The sequence below is a fragment of the Talpa occidentalis genome, unplaced genomic scaffold (assembly GCF_014898055.3).
Source record: "Talpa occidentalis isolate TD23 unplaced genomic scaffold, MPIMG_talOcc4v2.1 talOcc4.15, whole genome shotgun sequence".
NCBI classification, from domain to species: Eukaryota; Metazoa; Chordata; class Mammalia; order Eulipotyphla; family Talpidae; genus Talpa; species Talpa occidentalis.
This window is the reverse complement of record NW_023601543.1, coordinates 76,167,447-76,188,317: the sequence shown is the minus strand read 5'-3', so window position 1 is coordinate 76,188,317 and position 20,871 is coordinate 76,167,447. Positions and strand designations below refer to the sequence as shown.

The 20,871-nt window shown below is 43.6% G+C and overlaps 1 protein-coding gene across 1 annotated transcript in view; it reads right to left on the bottom strand.

Annotated features, from left to right (window-relative positions):
• KLHL15 (kelch like family member 15) overlaps window positions 1-6,256 on the bottom strand; it is a 35,032-nt gene extending 28,776 nt beyond the window's left edge. The window contains exon 1 of the mRNA XM_037512602.1: window positions 6,185-6,256. The gene's annotated coding sequence lies outside the window, so the exon portion shown is untranslated. The remainder of the gene's footprint in view (window positions 1-6,184) is intronic.
• Between the last annotated feature and the right edge of the window lie 14,615 nt (window positions 6,257-20,871).

Below are 20,871 nucleotides of genomic sequence, written 5' to 3'. Positions count from 1 at the left end.
AAAGGCCTCCCTAGTGGTGCAAGGGGTAAGTGTCAGCACTATGAAGCTATCTGCGGCCACCGCAGCATGAGTTCAATCCCCAGCTATGGAGCTACCCATTTGGCACAGCAGACCTCTCCTGTCTGGCCCACTGCTCCCCTCAGCAGGGTATTTCAGTCAATCTGCCTGTTCTGTACCCACTCTTATGCATACAAGAGCTGGGGTACAGGGATCGAACTCGTGCTGCAGAGGCTGTGGATTGCTTCATAGTGCAGTGCCTTAACCCCTTGCGCCACCAAGGAGGCCCCTAAATATTTAAAAAAGAATTAACCTAAACTAAATATCTACCTCAGAGCAAGGCACCCCACCAGAGGTCAATCAATGCTGATCTCTCTTTCCAACTCTTGCCTAATGCTCCCTGGGATCACTCACAAGACTATAAGAACTTAACATTCCTCAAACTCCTCTCTACAGACCCCACCTCTCCCTAAGGGTTTATACCAATGCAGGTCAGAGATCAGATCTGCTGGTGGTCATTTTGCAAAGGCATTGTTTTCCATTTTTTCTCATCACACAAGTAAAATTCTCTCACTTTTCTGGGTGCCATAGGCTTTTATGCCCTAACAAGCTACTCTCTGTATCTGCGCTGATCAATAATATGAGTACAACTAATATTTTCAAGTATAGAAGTATTCCTACTCTCTATACCTATGCTGTACAATGTGGAAACCACTAGCCATGGGGCCACTGAGCACTTGAAATGTGACTAGTCCAATATAATGTAAATGTTTAAGGTAGCAACCAATCAAACTTACAAATGAGCACGTAAAACAAAATCAACTTGTTCACATTCCATAGCCTGGAAGCTACAAAGAAAGAAAAAAAAAGGTGAGCCTCAAGTTAAAATAAAACAAAACACACATAATTTAAAAAAAAAAACTAGAAAAGTGTAAGAATACAAAAAGAAAAAATATAAAAAATCTTATGCACAAGAATCTCTAAATAAAAGAATTATACCAATTTAAGGACTAAATTGGTAATTATAAGATCTAATCACACAGTGTAATTAAACAAAACTCAAGAACTCTGTAAAATCAATTCAGTCTGGGGGGAAAAAATCCACTAAGGGGTTTTGAGAAAAAACATTTACCCACATACAAAATGCTCAATGTACAGAAAATTCTGTACCCTCGATTTTCAGATTAAGGGAAATCATGATTTATAAATCTACATGTGCATATATTCTACACTTTGATCTTTAGACTTTCAAAGGTAGGTTTTTTCCAAAAGGGGAAACCAACTTCAATTAGACTACATGTCAAGCATACTTACACAAGTAGGAAAGGAATACTGAAGAATGTGTCTTGTAGCATAAACCTAGCATTGACTAAAGAAAAAAGAAAGCCTCATATTTTCTGTGCATAAGAACAGTTAATATAGGCATCCCCAAAGTGTTACCGTACAGGGACAACTGCGGTCCTAGTCCCCTAAAAGGAGTTTGCAAGGTGAAAACAATTTTCATAATAAATAATTTGAAGTTATTTGTCTTTTTCACTTCGATTCTCTCTGTTTTCCAGAGGCTACATTTGTGATATCGTAGCAGACCAAATGTAGAAACTAGTAAGAAGTTCATTGTCTTAAGCCAGACATTAAAGAAATCTGTAAAAATGTAAAATGATGCCACTCTTCTCACCAAATCTTTTATTGTTTTGGAAAATAGCTATGTTTTAGAAAAAGTTATTTAGATTAATGTGTAGTGGGGCTTTTAAAAAATCACAATTAAAAAATTTCAATCACAAATAATTATTTTAATTTCCTGCTTTAATTTCTATTATGGTAAATATAAATAGACTCCACATAAACGAAAGCTCTTTGGGATCCTAACAATTTTTTAGAGTCTAACAAGGCCCTGAAACCAAAAGGTTTGAGTACTACTGACGGAGCAATAAGAGATAAATGACGACAACACACACACACACCCCCCCCCCAAAACAACCTCTTCCTACCTCTGCCCTGGAAGACTATTACTGCTATTTATATCACAGAAATTTCTAACAGTTCAAACTCTCTAGTGACCAGTAAAGAAAGAAGTCTGGTGGGGGTAAAATGGGACAGGAAATTAAAGGCAAAGAAATTAAATACTTCCTTTTCAGTTAAAAGGCTGCCATTCTGATTTGAGGGTAAAATTCTAGGCAATTTAAAAAATGTTTCAAAATTAACTAACCTCCATGTTTATGCCATCATTAATAAACATTCCTCCCACAGCTGCTTGAAAATTCACACAAAACCCTCAGTTATTCAACACAAAAGCTCGAATCTCAGCAGTTAAACTTATCTTCAATGGAAAATTTAAATTATTATAAACAACCTTCCTCCTTAAACTGTTATCCAACCAAAGTTGATGTCTATGCAGTAAATGCCATACTGGTATACTGAAAAGAAAATACAAGGCTTACTGCAGATAAAAATAGAAATAATTCCTGAGTCCTAAAATTTCTCACAATTTCTATAACCTGTAAAGTAAAAATTTTAAACTCAACAATCTCTTAGTGGCCAACTCCCCAAACTTAGAGGAAAGAAAAACTTGAAAACAGACTACCTTTATTTGCAGTCATTTTACCCTCAGATACAACTGCGTTTATTAACATGAGAGGAAAGGCTGCATAATTTAACTTCAATTTGTTTAATACTGGAAATGCTTGTCCATCAAAATGTTTTTATAACTCAAAACCAAATTGCAAACGACCATTTAGCTAAGCTTTCAGGAAGGCTCTGGGTCCTCCAGCCTCCAGGTTGGCACCTATTATTCAAGTTACTTCACTTTTCAGGTATGTTTAGCATTTAGTCATCCTATAATACAAGAAACCTTACAGGAAAAAAAAAAACACTCCTGTTTCAATGCTATTTTTTCATCAGAAGATTTTAATTTAATACTCCTCTGCTTATTCCTCACTACAAGTCAAGTGGTCCAAGAGTGATGTCATGGAAAACAGCTTCCCTAGCCTTTAGAGATTGGATCCAGTGAGAATTCTAGGAAAAGCATCTACTGGGGAATAAAAGCCCAAATCTTATAAGTTACATGCTAACATGAAATTATAAATGTCGTAACGTTAACATACTAGTTCTCCATGAGAATTATACCACTGAAATAAATCTTTTGGAAGGTCTGGATGTTACAGATTTCCTGCAAATCTTTAAATGATGCAGAATCATTAACTACAGTCAATGATCTTATCAGAGGTAGGATAAATTTTCTATCCATTCTTATTTGCTCCAATGAATTGAGGCAGATTAGCTTTAAGGGTCTTACATTAAAAACAGAAAATCTCAGAACGAACCATGCCTTTTTTTAGTTTGTTTATTCCAAAGTTAAAATTTCTAATTCCAAAAAGTCTTCCACTTTTGGATCAGCAGCAGTATCACATATACCCAAGGCAAAGATGAGCTGTAAGAGTCTGTCCAATGATTCCTAAACGGCAACAATTATCTCCTATTACTCTCCCTCGCTCACCCTTTGCCGTTTCTAGAAATCCAACCACATGCCCACCTTAAGGCCTCTGCACTTGTTTCCTCTGCCAAGATCACTCAATCCCCAAAATATATCTGACTCCCTTCAGGCCTTTACTTTACTCCAGTGTCAGTGAGCCATTCCCTAAACCTGCTTCTTTAAAATCAAAAACACCCTACTGCCCCCCCCCCATCAACCAGACAAACCCCATTTTCCTTTTTGGCTTCATTTTTCTCCATAATATAATAAATGGCGATAAGGTTATTTCCTTTTTTCAGTTTATTTTGTTGCTGGTAGGTTTTTTTTTTTCTTTTGGTTTTATTTCATTGATTGTTGTATCTCCAACACCTAGAAAGAACAAGTGCTAGGCACACAATAAGTGCTTAATAAATATTTGTTGGATGAACAGATAAAATTTAATCGTCACAACCCTCCATATTCTGTAACCAACTATGGCTTTACGAGTGAAAAAAAAAGCAAAGCTCATAAAGGTAACTTGCCCAACGCTAAAAGGCAGAGTTGGGGTCCACCCAACTTCAGAGTATTCACAGTTAAACACCATACTACAATGCTTCATCAATGACTGTGATTCATTGCTCCCCCGCAAAAAAAAAAAACAAAAACCCACACAAGCTATATAGCATTTCAATTTAGAATGCTAATAAATTAATCCAATGAGAGCATAAGCTAAAAATTCATTCACCTCAGTTAATGTTATTCACTCTGAAAACACAATGAAAAAGAGCAAACTTGACAACAGGCCAGCTACGTAATTTGGGGGGCCCAGGGTAAAATAAAAATGTGGGGGCCCCCTCATTCCAAACAAGAAAAAAGTGCAAAAGGCACTAAAATGTACAGTGTTCTCCTTTCTTCTGAGGCCTCTTGACTTTTTTTTTTATTTGTTGTTTAATGTGTTCTAAGAAAATTTAAAATTTTAAATTACCACGAATATTACCATCCACCTTTATATTGTACAATGCCAGTTTTACACACAGATTAAATCAAGTTTGAGGCCCTTCTGAACACCTATGAAGCCAAGTCAGCCCTGGTTCCAAGATTTTAGCCCCACATAACCCAAATCAAGGAGGAGAGGTCAAACCTTGAAATTCCCAATACAGCAGTGATTTGCCAAAATTTTATCTTCAGGACAAGCAATAAACCCAATGCAGAAAAGCTAGCACATTAAAGTAGGTTCTTCCTTTTGCTAATTTAATCTTGGCTGCCTTATATTATTCTGCCTTTTTACAAAACACAAAAGCATACCAGGAAAGACAACTGATAATGGATTATAAATCTAATAAAACATCTCAGGGGGAAAAAAAACCTCAGAAAACCACTTGTTAACTAAAAAGAACAATATAGTAAAGAAAAAATGCTTCTTCACTTTTTGTTACCATTTTTTTTAAACCAAACCATACTACATTCCCGATATGCCAAGGAAGAATGATTCCATACTGATCTACTACACACATATATAATAAATTCCGACAAATAAGTTCAATTTTCAAGCCAGGAATATTTATTAGCGTATTACTCCCCCCAAGTAAATCATCAAAGAACAGAGCAAATTAACATCCTTTGCCACTGGAAAAACTGGTAAGCACCTACTAAGTGTTGTGATGATTAAAAACGAGAATTAAATTACAAATATTGCCTTAAGTGCCAAAAGTTAAAATTATCCATCAATTCCTAAATCCGTTAAGAATTACAAAAATATGAATGCATTTATAAGCTCTTCAACGACAAATTAGTAGATATATTCAGGCATTCAATTCCCTAGATATGAAAAATAAGCATTGAATTTGGGGCATATATATCTTAAAAGCATTTTCTAAATTACGATTTAATCAGATGAACGAAAGAAAACACAAATTTTCAAAATAGAAAAGATTAAACAACTGCAAATTGTTAAATAAATACGCCGAGTAAGAAAAAGGGCATAAGCGGCCTGGAAAAATGAAAAAGGAAAACACGACAGTAACGTTAAATTTGAATTAAAGAATACCGTTATTTAAATAAGCAGTTAGCATTTCGTAGGAAGAAGGCCAAGCAACGTGACTATTATATATCTAGTCGATTTACAACACGGCTTCGCTATTCCATACTTTATTACTTATACTTATAATATAGAAATAAAAGAGGCAGCAACAGTTAGCCACTGGAACATTAACCGCTCTGGCAAAGGTCTAGAAATTGCCGTGCATTTTCACACTTTCCAGCTATAGATTATTCTCACATACATGACCTCATATAGTCTTCACTACCCTGTGATGTGGCTATTACTGACTAGATTTCAGAGATAAGAAACCGAGGCTCGGTACGCAGTATTCTCAGTCACCCAATCGTACCCAGACCTTCTGATTCCACGTTTTATTCCGCGCATTTCGCCTGGTTCTATTTCAGGCATAGATAGAATTTTTAAAGGGAAGGAACGGGTTAGGGGAAAAATAATCATGGTACCTGCAGCTGTGCGCTGCAAAAAATGGCTGAATGATGCTTCTTCCTTTTTTTCCCCCTCCTCGGAAAAAAATGCAATTCCCAACAATTTAAGTACACTCAAAGACAACCCAGGTCCTGGCGTCTACCAAAGGCTCGACTCGGGACTGGGCAGAAAGGGCTACCGAATCCGTGCCTGGCGCGGGGCCCCGAACCCAGCCCGGGCGCCCGCAGGCCGGAGGGCCAGGGGCGGCTACGCACCTCGGGGGTCTGTCCAGCCTCTAGTGGACGGCAGTCTGCATCAGGAAGAAGCGGGCCGCGGGCCGGGCGGTGGGCGGGCGGGCGCCGGGACGGCCCGCGGGAGGCTCCGCGAACGTCTAGCAGGGGCCGCTCCCGGACCGGGCCGGGGCGGACCGGGCGGGGGGCGAGTCTGCGCGCCGGCGGGCCCCTCCGAAGCAGTCCTGGGAAAGAAGACAGCGCTGAGTCGGGCGCGGAGACAGTGGGCTCGGCGCGGGGCGGCGCGGCGTCGGGGCCGGACCCGGCCAGGCCAGCGCCAGGGGCCTCGCAGCACCCGGCGGGGCTCGGCTGGAGGGCCGACGCGGGGCGGCGGGAGGGGGAGAGGGCTGGGGGGCCGCGGGCAGCGGCAGAAGCGCCGGCGGTGGCGGCGTCGACGACGGCGTCTCCGGGCTTCTGCCCTAAGCGCGCCGAGCCTCAGGATCACCCACGCCGGGGGTGGAGGAAGGCGGGAAAGGGGCGGGCTGGGGGGTGGAGCGTGCGGGGCCACGAGCCAGGAGCCGCTCCGGGCCGCGCGCCCCCTGCGGGCCGCGGGAGCCGCCCGGGGCCCGCCCAGGGAGGCGGGGCCGGGCGGCAGGGGGCTCCGGGCGCCGTCGTCGCCACGCGGAAGGCTGCCACGCGGGAGGGCGGTCGAAGGACCGGAAGCGGCGCGCCGGCGAGCGGGCCCAGCTGGGGCCCTCGCTCCCCGGCGGCACCGCGAGGGGCCGGCGCGCGGCCCGCGGCCCAGGGTGTTTACCTTCCCCCTGGTCGAGCGCCAATGCCGCCATCTTTCAGCCGGCCCGCGTCACTTCCGGCGCCGGGGAGCGGGAGCGGGGGCGGGCGGTGGGGGCAGGGCGCCCCACGCCCGCGGGGCCCCACGTTCCCGCCAGCCACGCCGGCGGGCCCAGCGAGGGGCTCCAGGCGCCTGGCGCTGGGCCGCAGGCCCGCCTCGACGTGGCTGCCCTGCGGCGTCGCCGTCGGGGCAGGGAGCGTTGGGCGCGCCGGTGCGCGTCTCCTCGCCGCCGTCCCCGTCTGCACGAACGGCGGGCTGCAGCCACTGCGGTGCGCCCACCCCGGACGATCTGAGTGTTGGGGAGCATCTCGCGCCCGCTGGGGGGGGGGCGACCGGGGACGATGGGGCGGGAGCTTGGCCATATCTACCTGTGCTATAAAAGTGACTACATCTGCACCAAATGACATCATTTGGGTAAGGCAACTTGCAGGGAATGGTTGCGTCATAGTTCTACTTGGCTTCTTGCTCAACCATTATACGTTTTCACAGAGACATTTCCCAGAGGTGGGAAAATTCATAGAAAACGGCATGTCTGCCCGCACAGAGAAACGCCGGGTCTTAAACGCCGTTCCCTTTCTATTTGCGTCAAAATAGGATGGCAAGAACGAACATTACGAGGGCAGTGATTGGGGGGGCCAGGGGGTTCGTTTCTGACAAATCGCTATAGAATTCTGCTAATGCTTTTAAAATATCACGTTTTCTTGATTTAAGACTATAAAACTACACTGTAAGGCCGTTTTGTAAATTTATCGTGAAACCTCTTTCTGGGAAAAGTGTAGGGGACAGAAATACACAGTTGGGAGCCAGTAGTTCTACAACTAACCTTAAATTAAGTCATCCATTGCCCATTGCTGATCCTAAACTGAGGAGTTTCTCCTCCCACACCCCCACCCCCACGCCGCCATTTTCTCTAAACCAATATCCCGATGAACTTCAGTGAGATGTGTGGCTAAAAGCGATCATTATCTCTTTCTAGCAAACTTGAACATGTCATGTTACCCAAGAGGCCAGAATAGCACACGGTGTACTGTTTTACTGGGAAAAAATAGAGAAGCACCTTAAACCTTTTGGAAATAGAGAAATAAGCTTTCCTTTTCCAATTTAAGTATGCATTCTCTAACTGATTCCTAAAGAGAAGCTTTAAAATTACTCTAAGCCATAAAATAAACTTTAAAGTGGCATACATTCAACTTTGAACATTTGGGTCTTCATACATTATTCCTGAACATTTAAAAGCTCTGGGTTTTAATCTTTCTGCATTAACTAAGAGACATTTTGAGCTATACATTTCAGAGTGTGGCACTCACCTATTCTTGAGTCAAGCAAGAATTGAAATGTGCCTGTGTTCTAGGTAGCAGGTATGAACCTAAAATGATGTCATGAGCCACAGTGAGCAATACACTCCTTATAACACGGCCTCACAGGAGACCTTTCATTTTGTCCAAAACATATTTTTACATTTTACCATTTCTGAAACTGGGCTGACTTTCCACCATTCTATATATTTACTATGTAAAGCTCACCCCCGAAAAAAGTATCTTTAATCAGTGATGCCTCTTTAACCCTCAAAGAAATAAAATTAGTGTTTTATTGAAAGGTCTAGACCGTAAGAAGAGTTTTGCTTCTCCAAGACCACGTCATTTAAATAAACTAACGCCTCCAGTTAATTACTGTCTTCAATTATTTTTCCCACCAATTACTGGAAAGTAATGGGCACTCCTAAATACCTTACGGGCATCCTTTCACACTGGTGGAGCCCCAAGAGGCAAATGAAGGCTAGCCTCTAGCCTAAGTATTTGAGAATACAGTCCTCAAATCCTGGGACCAGCAGTGCTCAATGTTGAGGCTTGCTAGAGGCTGGCGGTGGGGGTGGGAATTGGAAGGAAATTCCTACCTACAGGTTTGAAGACTCTCAGATATTCTAGATAATATCCTACTACCCCACCCTCCTTTTTTTCTTTTCAAAGGAATCCGGGGCTTTTCCGAATTATCACGACCATCTGTTCATGTGACCACCCCACCCCAATCTCTGGGAATCAAATTGTTTAGATCTTCAGTAAACTCTAATAAAGCTGCATATGACTTCTCTTTCCTCGTTAAAACTGTTTTGTGATGTGCTTTATAGCTGTTCAAGGTTTTTAAGGCATCTTGTGAAATCCAGTCCATCTCAGTACCTCTAATCCACTGGGATTCTTCGACTAAGTACAAACAACTTCTGCCAGCCCATATGAAGACCTATACAGAGACACATTGCAACAGGGTGGAAGCTGTTGTTCTAAACCTGATTTCCCGGCCCCTTTCCCAGATGGAACTTTTAAATTGCAATTCGAGGGCCTCCCTGGTAGCACAGAGGTTAAAGTCTCAGCGCTAACAAGTTATCGGGTTCCATCCCCTGCCAGGAAGGTGACACACACAGTGCAGCACACCTCTCCTATCTGGCCTGCTGCTCTCCTCAGCAGTGTATTTCAGTACATCTGCCTGTTCTGCTCCCCACTCTGTCTCTGGTGAATCCTCTCATCACCCCCATCCCCGCACCTCTGGCCTACACCCCACTTCTTCTATGCATAAATAAATAAAAATAAATCTTTTTAAAAATAAAAATAAGAAAATAAATTGCAATCTGAGGGTCCTCAAATATTCCAGCCTTTCAAATTCATTGTTTTGACAGCCAAATAGAATAACTGGAGCCATTGGGTTGGCAAGGAACCGGTGTCTTCGTGAATGTTGGAGGGGGGCTGGCTAGGCTAACACATCTTGGCTCTTTGGTCATCCTCATCACTGGTTGCCTGTCACTGGGAATGGCTGCTCTCCTATTAATCTAGTTTGCAACAACCTCTAGGCATTTCCTGGGCTATCTCTCTCTGCACTTCCTTTACCCTCTATCTCCCTAGTAAAGCACACTTAAAACTATCACTTTAAAGAAACTTAAATCTCTTTAAAATGGGCTGTGAAAGAAAAAAAAAGGGGGCCTCCGTGGTGGCTCAGGGGGTTGAGCAGAGCGACGTGAGGCAGCCAGCGACCTTTGCAGCGCGAGTTCGATCCCAGCCTGCTGGGGAGAAACCCACAAGGCGCAGCAGACCTCTCCTGTCTAGCCGGCTGCTCCCCTCAGCAGTGTATTTCAGAATCTTCTCACCCGCTGCGACTCTGGCCTGTACCCCACTTCTTGGAAAAGAAAAATTAAAATAAAATAAAATAGGCCGTGGCTTCTAGAGATCCCTACACAGAATGTCCTCACTAGTCATCTCTAAGCCAGATCCGTTGTCATTTGGCGGGAACCCTTTGCTAAATATATCACAATTGTTTCTCCATTTCCTCTCTTCTCCAATTTTTTGAGCCCCCCCCCCCGCACCCCCGCCATCATCCATCCCCAGGGCCTAACTGGGAGAATTCCGAATAACTAGACATCCAAAAGGGTTGTGGGCACAAAAAAAAACAAAACACAAAAAAAAACAACAACAAAACTCTTTGAAGGATATTCTCTCCATGAAACAAAATGTGTCTGAAGTATTTACATTTGTATTATTTCACAATAACAACATGGGGAGATACCCCAAGGAAAATGAGTGTTATATAGCCAATGTGATTAGCAATCTGCTGATAGGTGTTAAAACAGCCACTTGCCACCTGTGGCCAGCCACCAAGGGCTCAGAAATATTCAGGATGGATGTCCAAGACCCCAACACATTGTGACAGATTTAGACAGGTGGGGTGATAACATTTGGGTTTGGGAAGGTCAAGCAAGACTCCTCAGGGGCAATGATTTCAATCTCTAAGTTCAGTCCAAGAGGGGAGGGGAAAAGGAAGGGAGTAAAGAACACCCACAGGGCACTGTGGTCCAGGCCTGGGAGAGGCACCTTTATTTAGAGAACCACTGATATGTTAGTAGGTTGCAGTGTAAGACACAAGGGGAGAAAGAAAAGAAGCAAAAATCACAAAGAATGCTGAGTATAGGTGGTGGCAGCCAGAGCTCTCTTGCCCCTTACTGTCCGCTCTTTGCACACCAGGTTGTTAACACTGATTAACATAGAAAATGACCTCAATGCTTGTGCACTTGCACTTTTTAATTCCTACTTAACTCCATAAACTGCTCATTTGGAATCTACACTAATTTATTCATGCCATAATATTAATGTGTACCTATTGTGTGTCAAGTTCTATTTTAACCATTGGGGATTTATCAGTGATCAAATCATAAAAATCCTTGCCCTCTTATAGATTACGTAAGTCAGGTAATAAACAAGCAAAATATGTGGCTTGTTAGAATGATGAGTGCTATGAAAAAAAAAAAAGAATGATGAGTGCGATGGGAAATAATAGGACTATAGAGGGGGATGTGTGTTCCAAATTTAAGGGAGATGATCAGCATATGAGGTGTCATTTAAGCATTGACTTGAAGGAGACAGGGACCAGAGCATATAAAGCCTTTTTGTTGGCCATTGTAAGGACTGTGGCCTTTGAGGAACCGGGACCCACTGGGAACTTTTGAGAAGAGAAGCAATATGATTAACACTTAGGCTGCTGTGTAATTAACATAATTTAGGCATACAATATGATGATGACTATAGTTAACCCCTCTGTGCGATCTATTTGAAAGTCGAGAGGAGATTCTAAAAGTTCTCATCACAAGGAAAAAAATATTTTTTTTCTTTTTCCCCCCTCTTGATTTTTTAAAAAAGATTTATTTATTTATACAAGAACCAGGGTACAGGCCAGATGCGCCAGAGAGTGAGAGGATTCACCAGAGACAGAGCGGGGAACAGAACAGGCAGACTGACGAAGAAACACACTGCTGAGGGGAGCAGCGGGCGAGACAGGAGAGGTCAGCCGGACAGCTTCACAGGGTGGCGCTCAACCGCCTGCGCCACTAGGGAGGCCCTTTTTTTAAAGATTTATTTAATTTATTTATGCATACAAGAGCCGGGGTGTTGGGGGGTCGCGGTGTGTGAGAAGATCCACCAGAGACAGAGTGGGGCGCACAACAAGCGGAATGCGTGAAATACATTGCTGAGGGGAGCAGCAAGGAGACTTGAGAGGTCTGCTGTGCCGTTATGAGTCAGCTTGGTCAGGGATGGAACTCAAGCCGCAGGGGCTGGAGACAGCTTGATGGCGCTGAGACTTTTACCCCTGCGCCACCAGGGAGGCCGCCCTCTTGATTCTTTATGAAACAACAGATGTTAACTAAACTTTTTATGGTCATTTCACAGCTCATGTCATTATGCTGTACACCTTAGACTTACACAGTGCTGTATGTCAATGACATGTGAATAAAGCAAACAAACCAAAAAAAAAAAAACCACTAGAAAGATAACACACGCGTAACAATAAAATGGGCTGTTAAATTTTTTTTAGCAGGAGCAGACTCAGCATATGAAGGGGGAGAGTGGCGCACAGTGCTCAAGGCTGGGTCCCACGCTTGGGTCCCACGCTTTTGATCCAATCCCATAGGTTCTTAGGATCGCTCAATTTGCTCTCAGACCACCGCAGCCAAAATGGTGACGCAGATTGATAGCAAGGCGCTTTTCAGGACGCCTTGAACGGTACTGAAGATAAATTCCTGGTAGTTGACTTCTCAGCCACGTGGCGTGGACCTTGCAAAAATGATCAAAGCTTTCTTTCATGCCTCTATGAAAAGTACACCAAGGTCAGGACTTTGCTTCCAAGTGTGAACTGAAATACAGGCCAAACTTCCAGTTTTTTAGAAAGGGACAAAAGGTGGGTTAATGTAGCACTAATAAGGACAAATTTGAAGCCATCATTAATAATTAATCTAATCATGTTTTCTGAAAACACAATCATTTGGCTGTTAGAATTGTAATTTTTTATTTACAAAAACAGAAGATTAAATAGCAAGACTACATAGGGCCTCCCTGGTGGCGCAGGGGGTTGAGCGCAGCGCTGTGATGCTGTTCACAGCCTCGCAGTGCCGGTTCTATCCCGGCTGGCTGGGAATGGACCCACGTGGCGCAGCAGGCCTCTCCTGTCTCCCCCGCTGCTCCCCTCAGCAGTGTTTTCGGTCCATCTGCCTGTTCTGTTCCCTGCTCTGTCTCTGGTGAATCCTCTCACCCTCCCGCACCTCTGGCCTGTACCCCACCCAGTTCTTGTATGCATAAATAAATCTTTCAAAAATTAAAAAAAAATGACAAGACTATATATGCAGATGTGACTGATTATATGTGAAAATAAAATATTAATCTACCCTGTTTAAAACTGGTGTCTGGGGCCTCCCCGGTGGCGCAGCGGTTGAGCGCTGGGTTGCGAAGCCGCCCGCAGCCTCTGCAGTGCCAGTTCCATCCCCGGCTGCTCCCCGGCCACCGGAGGAGGGTCCCGCATGGCGCGCAGACCTCTCCTGCCGCCCGCTGCTCCCCTCAGCAGTGTACTTCGGTCCTTCTGCCTGCTCTGCTCCCCGCTCTGGCTCTGGTGAATTCTCTCACCCTCCCGCGCTTCTGACTGTACCCAGTGCTTGTATAAGTAAACAAACAAATAAAATAAATAAATAACAACATGCCTCTATAAACAAAAAATAAAAAAAATAAAACTGGTGTCTGACCAGCTTTCAGAATAAATGAAAAGTGACTATTAGAAAAAAAAAATTTAGGCAGATAGGCATGGAAGCCAGGAGCTGGGTAAGGACAGGATTCCAGCAGTGGAATGAAATGGAAGTCATAGTGCAGACAGTGAAAAATGACCAGCCTCTGGAAACATTCTGACGGTAGAGCCAACACAATTTCCTGGATGTAGGGATAAAGAAAAAAGATGAATCAGGAATGTCATCAAAGTTGCTGGCCTGAGAAACTGGAAGGGTAGAATTTTCACTTCCTGAGGTTGGGAAACCTTCAAGAGGAGCAAGTTTGAAGGGGACAGGGGAGAAAGGAGAATGTGCAAGGATTGGGCATGCCAAGAAGGGAGCTCCAGGAGAACAGAGGGGACTGGTCTAGGAAACCAGAGCAGGCTGTGCTACAAGCTGGAGAAACACTTTAAGTTGCCAGACGTCCAACATCAACTAAAGATGCCATGAACACAGGCATTTTTTTCCTAACCTGAAATTTCTCATGAATGCAGGCATTTAAACTGAATATATTTACCTTGAAATACAGTATACACAATGCCCCCTTGAAAATGAAAATGATAAAAAAAAACGATTTTTAAAATAAGTTAATCACTTTTGTGCTCCTTATGAACCAGTGATTAAAAAAAAAAAACAAAAACAACTAACAAAACTAACTGATTCAGAAGCCTCAACTTGCAAGCCACACAGTCACAGGTGCCAGTATTAGGGAGTCATCCTGGAGAACATTGGAAACTGTCAAGGGTACAGAGAAGTAGCCAATGAGATACGTTAAACAAAGAGTATGGTGTGCTAAGCAGGATAGAAGAGCAGTGCTGCTACTTGTTGAATATCCACTATCAACGAAATTAATGCCCCAATGATAACCGAATAGATTTGCTTCAAAACACAATGTAGAAAATGTCTCCTTGTAAGTGAAAATGTTAAAAAGAACACGTTCTCCCCAAAACGAAACATGTTTATGTACTTTAGGAACTAATGAAAAGCAACACTGTGCTTTATTTTATTACATGTATTTATTGCACATTTTCTCCCACTCTGGCACTTTCATTTTAATGCACTTAATACAATTCTATAATAAACAGATCTTCATTTCAAAGTAATCTAATACATCTTATTTTAAATGATCTAGTATACCTGCATCTATATTTCTATCCATCATCTACCTATCTTTGTTTTTATCCACCTACGGCAGGTTTCAGATATAATTCACATACCTTACAATTCACCTATTAGAAGGCAACACTATACTTAAGAAGCCTCAAAATACAAGCTACATATTCATAGCACTTCACTTCAGCAGATTTGTATACACACACATCCTAAATATGAGCATTAGATTTGATGTGAGTTGAAGCAATGAAGAGCTGCTATGTGGTGTTTGCTGGATGAAAGAAGTGGAAAAAAAAACCCAAAACCTCCAGTAATTACTGTTGCCAGAGGCACAGCTTTAGGGGTTGGGATCTGTGGTTAAGGATAGAGACAGAATTGAATCTAGGCTCTGAGGTTATTTATTGGTTCTAAAATGAAGTTCTTAAAAAACAGTGATGACATAATTCTCTCTCAGGACAAAATGTCTTTGTCAATATAGGACACGGAGGGGCTTTAGGTAAGTCAGTTCTGGCTGCCTTGACTTGCAGCAGGGATAGGTGACGTGGACACCAGGGAAGGATATAAGAACACCAGGGACCATGCCCAGCTGAAAAGACAGCTGAGCTGCATGCCATCCAGAGGCTTGGGAGAAAAGGCAGCATTGGGATGCTAAGCATAGGTGAGGTAGGGTACCCTTCTGGGATTGGAAGTCACAGTATTGTCAAATTGATCTACAGATCCAAAACAATCCTCCAAAACCCAACAGATTTTTTTCGGTAGAAATTGACAAGCTGATCCTAAAATTTATATGGAAATACCAAAGCAATTTTGAAAAAAGACATAATTAAAGGACTTATACTCTCCAATTTCAAAATGTACTCTAAAACTACAGAAATGAAAATATTTTCATTTTGTTAAAATATTTTTTTTATTTTGTAGAAGAACTCAGGTGTAGGCCAGAAGTGTGAGAGGTGAGAGGATTCACCAGAGACAGAGTGGGAAGCAGAACAGGCAGATTTACTGGGGGGAAAAAAAAAAACTGCTGAGGGAAGCAGGGGGTGAGACAGGAGAGTTTTGCTGTGCCATATGTGGGTTAGCAACCTGGTTGGGGATCAAACTCAGGCCTTAGTGGGGACAGTGATGAGACTTAACCCCTAGGCCACCAGGGAGGCCCCCCCGGTAGAAACGCTGTTATGGTCAACTTATTTTTTTTCTAATTTTTATTTATTTATGCATACAAGAGCTGGGTACAGGCCAGGAATGCGGGAGGGTGAGAGGATTCACCAGAGACACAGTGGGGAGCAGAACAGGCAGATTGACTGAAATACACTTCTGAGGGGAGCAGCGGGCGAGACAGGAGAGGTCTGCCTCACCTTGTGGGTTGCTCCCACACCATCTGGGGACCAAACTCGTGCTGCAGAGGCTGTGGATTCCTTCATAGTGTGGTGCTTAACCCCTTGCACCACCAGGGAAGCCGTGGTCAATTTATTTTTGACAAAGGTGCTAAAACAATTCAATAGGGAAAGGATTGTTTTTTCAACAAATAATGCTAGGACAATGGGATATCCACTAGCAAAAAAATGGAGTTAAATGCTCACTTCAAACTATACACAAAACAAACTCAAAAGATATCATGACCTAAATGGAAGTGCTGGGCCCGGTTGAGCGCAGCTCTGTGAAGCTGTCTGCAGCCTCTGCAGTGCAGGTTCGATTCTGGCTGGCCAGGAAGATACCCACATGTTGCGGCAGACCTCTTCTCTCTCGCCGCTGCTCCCCTCAGCAGTATATTTCAGTCAGTCTACCTGTTCTGTTCCCCGCTCTGTCTCTGGTGAGTCCTCTCACCCTCCCACACCTCTGGCCTATACCCCAGTTCTTGCATGCATAAATAAATAAATCTTAAATAAATAAATAAATAAATAAAATTTAAAAAGAAGAGGAAAACATAGAAGTAAATCTTTGTGACTTTGGGTTAGGCAAAGTTTTCTTATATGTGACACCTAAACCACGATTCATAAAAAAGAAATTAATAAATTGGACTTCAAAGTTAAAAACTTTTGCTCTTTGAAGACACTTTTAAGAAAATGAAAAGAATTAACATAAAAATCCATAGGCTTTTTATATACAAGCTACAAACAAGAAGCAATAGAAATTAGGAAAATAATTCCATTTATATTATTTCAAAAAGAATTAAATGCGTTGGAATTAACTAAAAATTAAATGCCTTGGAATATACAAGAACTATAAGCTGCTATTAAAGGACTTAGATAGTGACATAAGGAGATGGAAGGATGTCCCGTGTTCATGCATGAGAAGCAACATAATCAAAATGACTATCCTGTCTAAAATGATGTATAAACTTAAGGCAATCCCCATTAAAATCCCAGCAGTATGCTTCTTTTTTTTTTTTTTTAAATGTTTCAATAGCAAGTTCTCGCTTTTATTTTTTTTATAGAGGCATGTTTTTATTTATTTATTTGTTTGTTTTTTGTTTTGTTTATGCATGCACTGAGTACAGTCAGAAGCGCGGGAGGGTGAGAGAATTCACCAGAGCCAGAGCAGGGAGCAGAGCAGGCAGAAGGACCGAAGTACACTGCTGAGGGGAGCAGCGGGCGGCAGGAGAGGTCTGCGCGCCATGTGGGACCCTCCTCTGGTGTCCGGGGAGCAGCAGGGGATCGAACCGTCACCGCAGAGGTCGCGGGCAGCCTCGCAACCCAGCGCTCAACCGCTGTGCCACCGGGAGGCCCTGCTTCTTTTTTTTAAAAAGATTTATTTATTTATGCATACAAGAGCTGGGGTGCAGGTGGGTGACAGGATTCATCAGAGACAGAGTGGGGAGCAGAACATGCAGATGTACTTAAATACACTGCTGAGGGGAGCAGCTGGCAAGGCAGGAGAGGTCTGCTGCGCCATGTGGGTCAGCAACCTGGCCCGGGCAGGCCTGAGAATCGGACTCGTGTTGCAGTGGCTGTGGATAGCTTCATAGTGCTGTGTCTTAACCCCCTGCACCACCAGGGAGGCCTCCCCCGCCCTCAGCAGTATTTTTCAAAGACATTAAAACAAAAATATTGACGTTCATATGGAAACACAAAAGGCCTGGAATTGCAAAAGCAACCCTGAGGAAAAAAAAGAGATGTGGTGGTATCATGTGACCTGACTTCAAGCTTTACTATAAAGCAAAGGTACCAAAAAAATACAGTATTGGCACAAAAATGGACACATGGATCAATGGGACAGAATCAAATGCCCAGAAATAAAACAACCTACATACCAACACCTACTCTATGATAGAGCAGCTGTGACCATAAAATGGAGGAAAAGACAGTCTCTTTAATAAACGGTGCTGGGGGGCCTCCCCGGTGGCGCAGTGGTTGAGCGCTGGGTTGCGAAGCTGCCCGCAGCCTCTGCAGCGCTGGTTCGAGTCCCGGCTGCTCCCCGGCCGCCCGCTGCTCCCCTCAGCAGTGTACTTCGGTCCTTCTGCCTGTTCTGCTCCCCGCTCTGGCTCTGGTGAATTCTCTCACCCTCCCGTGCTTCTGACTGTACCCAGTGCTTGCATAAATAAAAATAAATAAATCTTTAAAAAATATATAAATAAATGCTGCTGGGAAAATTGGAAAGGCACACATAAAAGAATGAAATTGAATTACTCACACTATACACGAAAATAAACTCCAAATGAATTAAAGAGTTAGACGTAAGACCTGAACAATATATAGGAGAAAATATTGGTGATACATCCCAAGGCATCATTGATAAAGATGTTTTTGCTGACTGGATCCCTATGCCAAAGGAACTAAAAGTAAAAAATAGACAATTGGGATCACCTCAAATTAAAAAGGTTTTAGGGCCTCCCTGGTGGCGCAGCGGTTGAGCGCTGGGTTGCGAAGCTGCCTGCAGCCTCTGCAGCACCGGTTCGATCCCCGGCTGCTCCCCGCCCACCGGAGGAGGGTCCCACATGGCGCGCAGACCTCTCCTGCCGCCCGCTGCTCCCCTCAGCAGTGTACTTCGGTCCTTCTGCCTGCTCTGCTCCCCGCTCTGGCTCTGGTGAATTCTCTCACCCTCCCGCGCTTCTGACTATACCTAGTGCTTGTATAAATAAATAAATAAATCTTTAAAAAAAAAAAAAGGTTTTATACAGTGAAAGAAAATACGATATGATTAAAAAGACACTCCACTGAGAAAGTACTCACACAATATATAACTGATAAAGGATTAAGATCCAAAACATATTTAAAAATCCCAAAAAATTCAACAATAAAATACAACCCAATTGGCAGCAGATATAAACAGACGAATCACCAAAGAGGACATCCAGAAAGCCAATAGATATATGAAAAAATGTTCATGACCATTTCCAGTAAGAGATGCAGGTTAAAACCAGGAGACACCATCTCACACCCATGAGAATGACACATATTAAAAAGACCTCCAACAACTGTTAGGAGGGGATGCAGAGAAAAAAGATTACACTGTCGGTGAGAACGTAAACTATTACAACCATTATGGAAAACAATGTGGATTTACCTTTAAAATCTGAAAATGGAGGCCTCCCCGGTGGCGCAGCAGGTTGTCCGCAGCCTCTGCAGTGTGGGTTTGATTTCCGGCCAGCCAGGGAGATACCCACATGGCGCGGCAGACCTTCCCTGTGTCTCCTGCTGCTCCCCTCAGCAGTGTATTTCAGTCAGTCTGCCTGTTCTGCCCCCTGCTCTGTCTCTGGTGAATCCTCTCACCCTCCCACGCCTCTGGCCTGTACCCCAGTTCTTGTATAAACAAATCTTCAAAAAAATCTAAAAATAGGGACTTCCTGGTGGCGCAGGGGTTAAAGACACCACAGCTGACCTCTCCTGCCTCCCTGCTGCTCCCCTCAGCAGTGTGTTTCAATATATCTGCCTGTTCTACTTCCCACTCTCTCTGGTGAATCCTCTCACCCCATCCCCCGCACCTCTGTCTTACACCCCCGTTCTTGTATGCAGAGATAAATAAAACTTTAAAAAATATCAAAAAATGAAAATACTCCACAAGCCAGCAATCCCACTCCTGGGCATATATTCAAAGAACACGAAATCATCAAGATGAAAAACCCATATGCTTGACAATGTTCACAGCAGCATTATTTATAATACCTAGGACACGGAAATAGCCTGAATGCCCATCATTGGTCAACTGGATCAAGAAGATGTGGTATATTGATACTGTGGAGTACTATGTGGCCATAAGAAAGGATGAAATGCAGCCATTTTCAGCAAAATAAAGGGAGTTTAAGAGACTTATGTACAGGGCCTCCCTGGTGGCGCAGCGGTTGAGCGCTGGGCTGCGAAGCTGCCCGCAGCCTCTGCTGCGCCGGTTCGATCCCCGGCTCCTCCCCGGCCACCGGAGGAGGGTCCCACATGGCGCAACAGACCTCTCCTGCTGCCCGCTGCTCCCCTCAGCAGTGTACTTCGGTCCTTCTGCCTGTTCTGCTCCCCGCTCTGGGTCTGGTGAATTCTCTTACCCTCCCGTGCTTCTGACTGTACCCAGTGCTTGTATAAATAAATAATAAAAAAAAATTTTAAAAAATCTTTTAAAAAAAAAGACTTAAGTACAGTAAATCACGTAATAAAATAAAAAGATACTGGACATTTATGCAGCAGAAAATGTGATAATATAAAACACTTTCAAAAAAACCAGTGGGCATCAATAAACACCATGAGGGTTCTGAGGTTAAAAGAGAGGGAGAAAGGAAAAGGACAAAGAGATGTAGGGGATGCTGGTGAGGCAAAAAAAAAAAATAAAAAATCTGTTGCATTAAAAAAAGAAAGTCATAAAAAATGTAAATGAAAAGACAAACTACAGACTGGATGAAAACATCTGCAAATAATATCAGATAAAGACTTGTATCCAGAATACATAAAGCACTCTTGCAACTCAATAAGAAAACAACCCAGTTTAAAGAAATGGGTTAGAAGAACTGGGGTACAGGCCAGAGGTGCGGGGGGTGAGAGGATTTACCAGAGACAGAGTGGGGAGCAGAACAGGTGGATCTACTGAAACACACTGCTGAGGGGAGCAGTGGGTGAGACAGGAGAGGACTGCTGCGCCATGTGGGTTAGCTCCCTGGCCATGTGGGTTGCTCCCTGGTAGGCAGGCGGGGGATAGAACTCATGTCGCAGTGCCTGGCGATAGCTTGATAGCGCTGAGACTTTAACCCCTGTGCCACCAGGGAGGCCCTAAAATAGATGTTTTACCCAA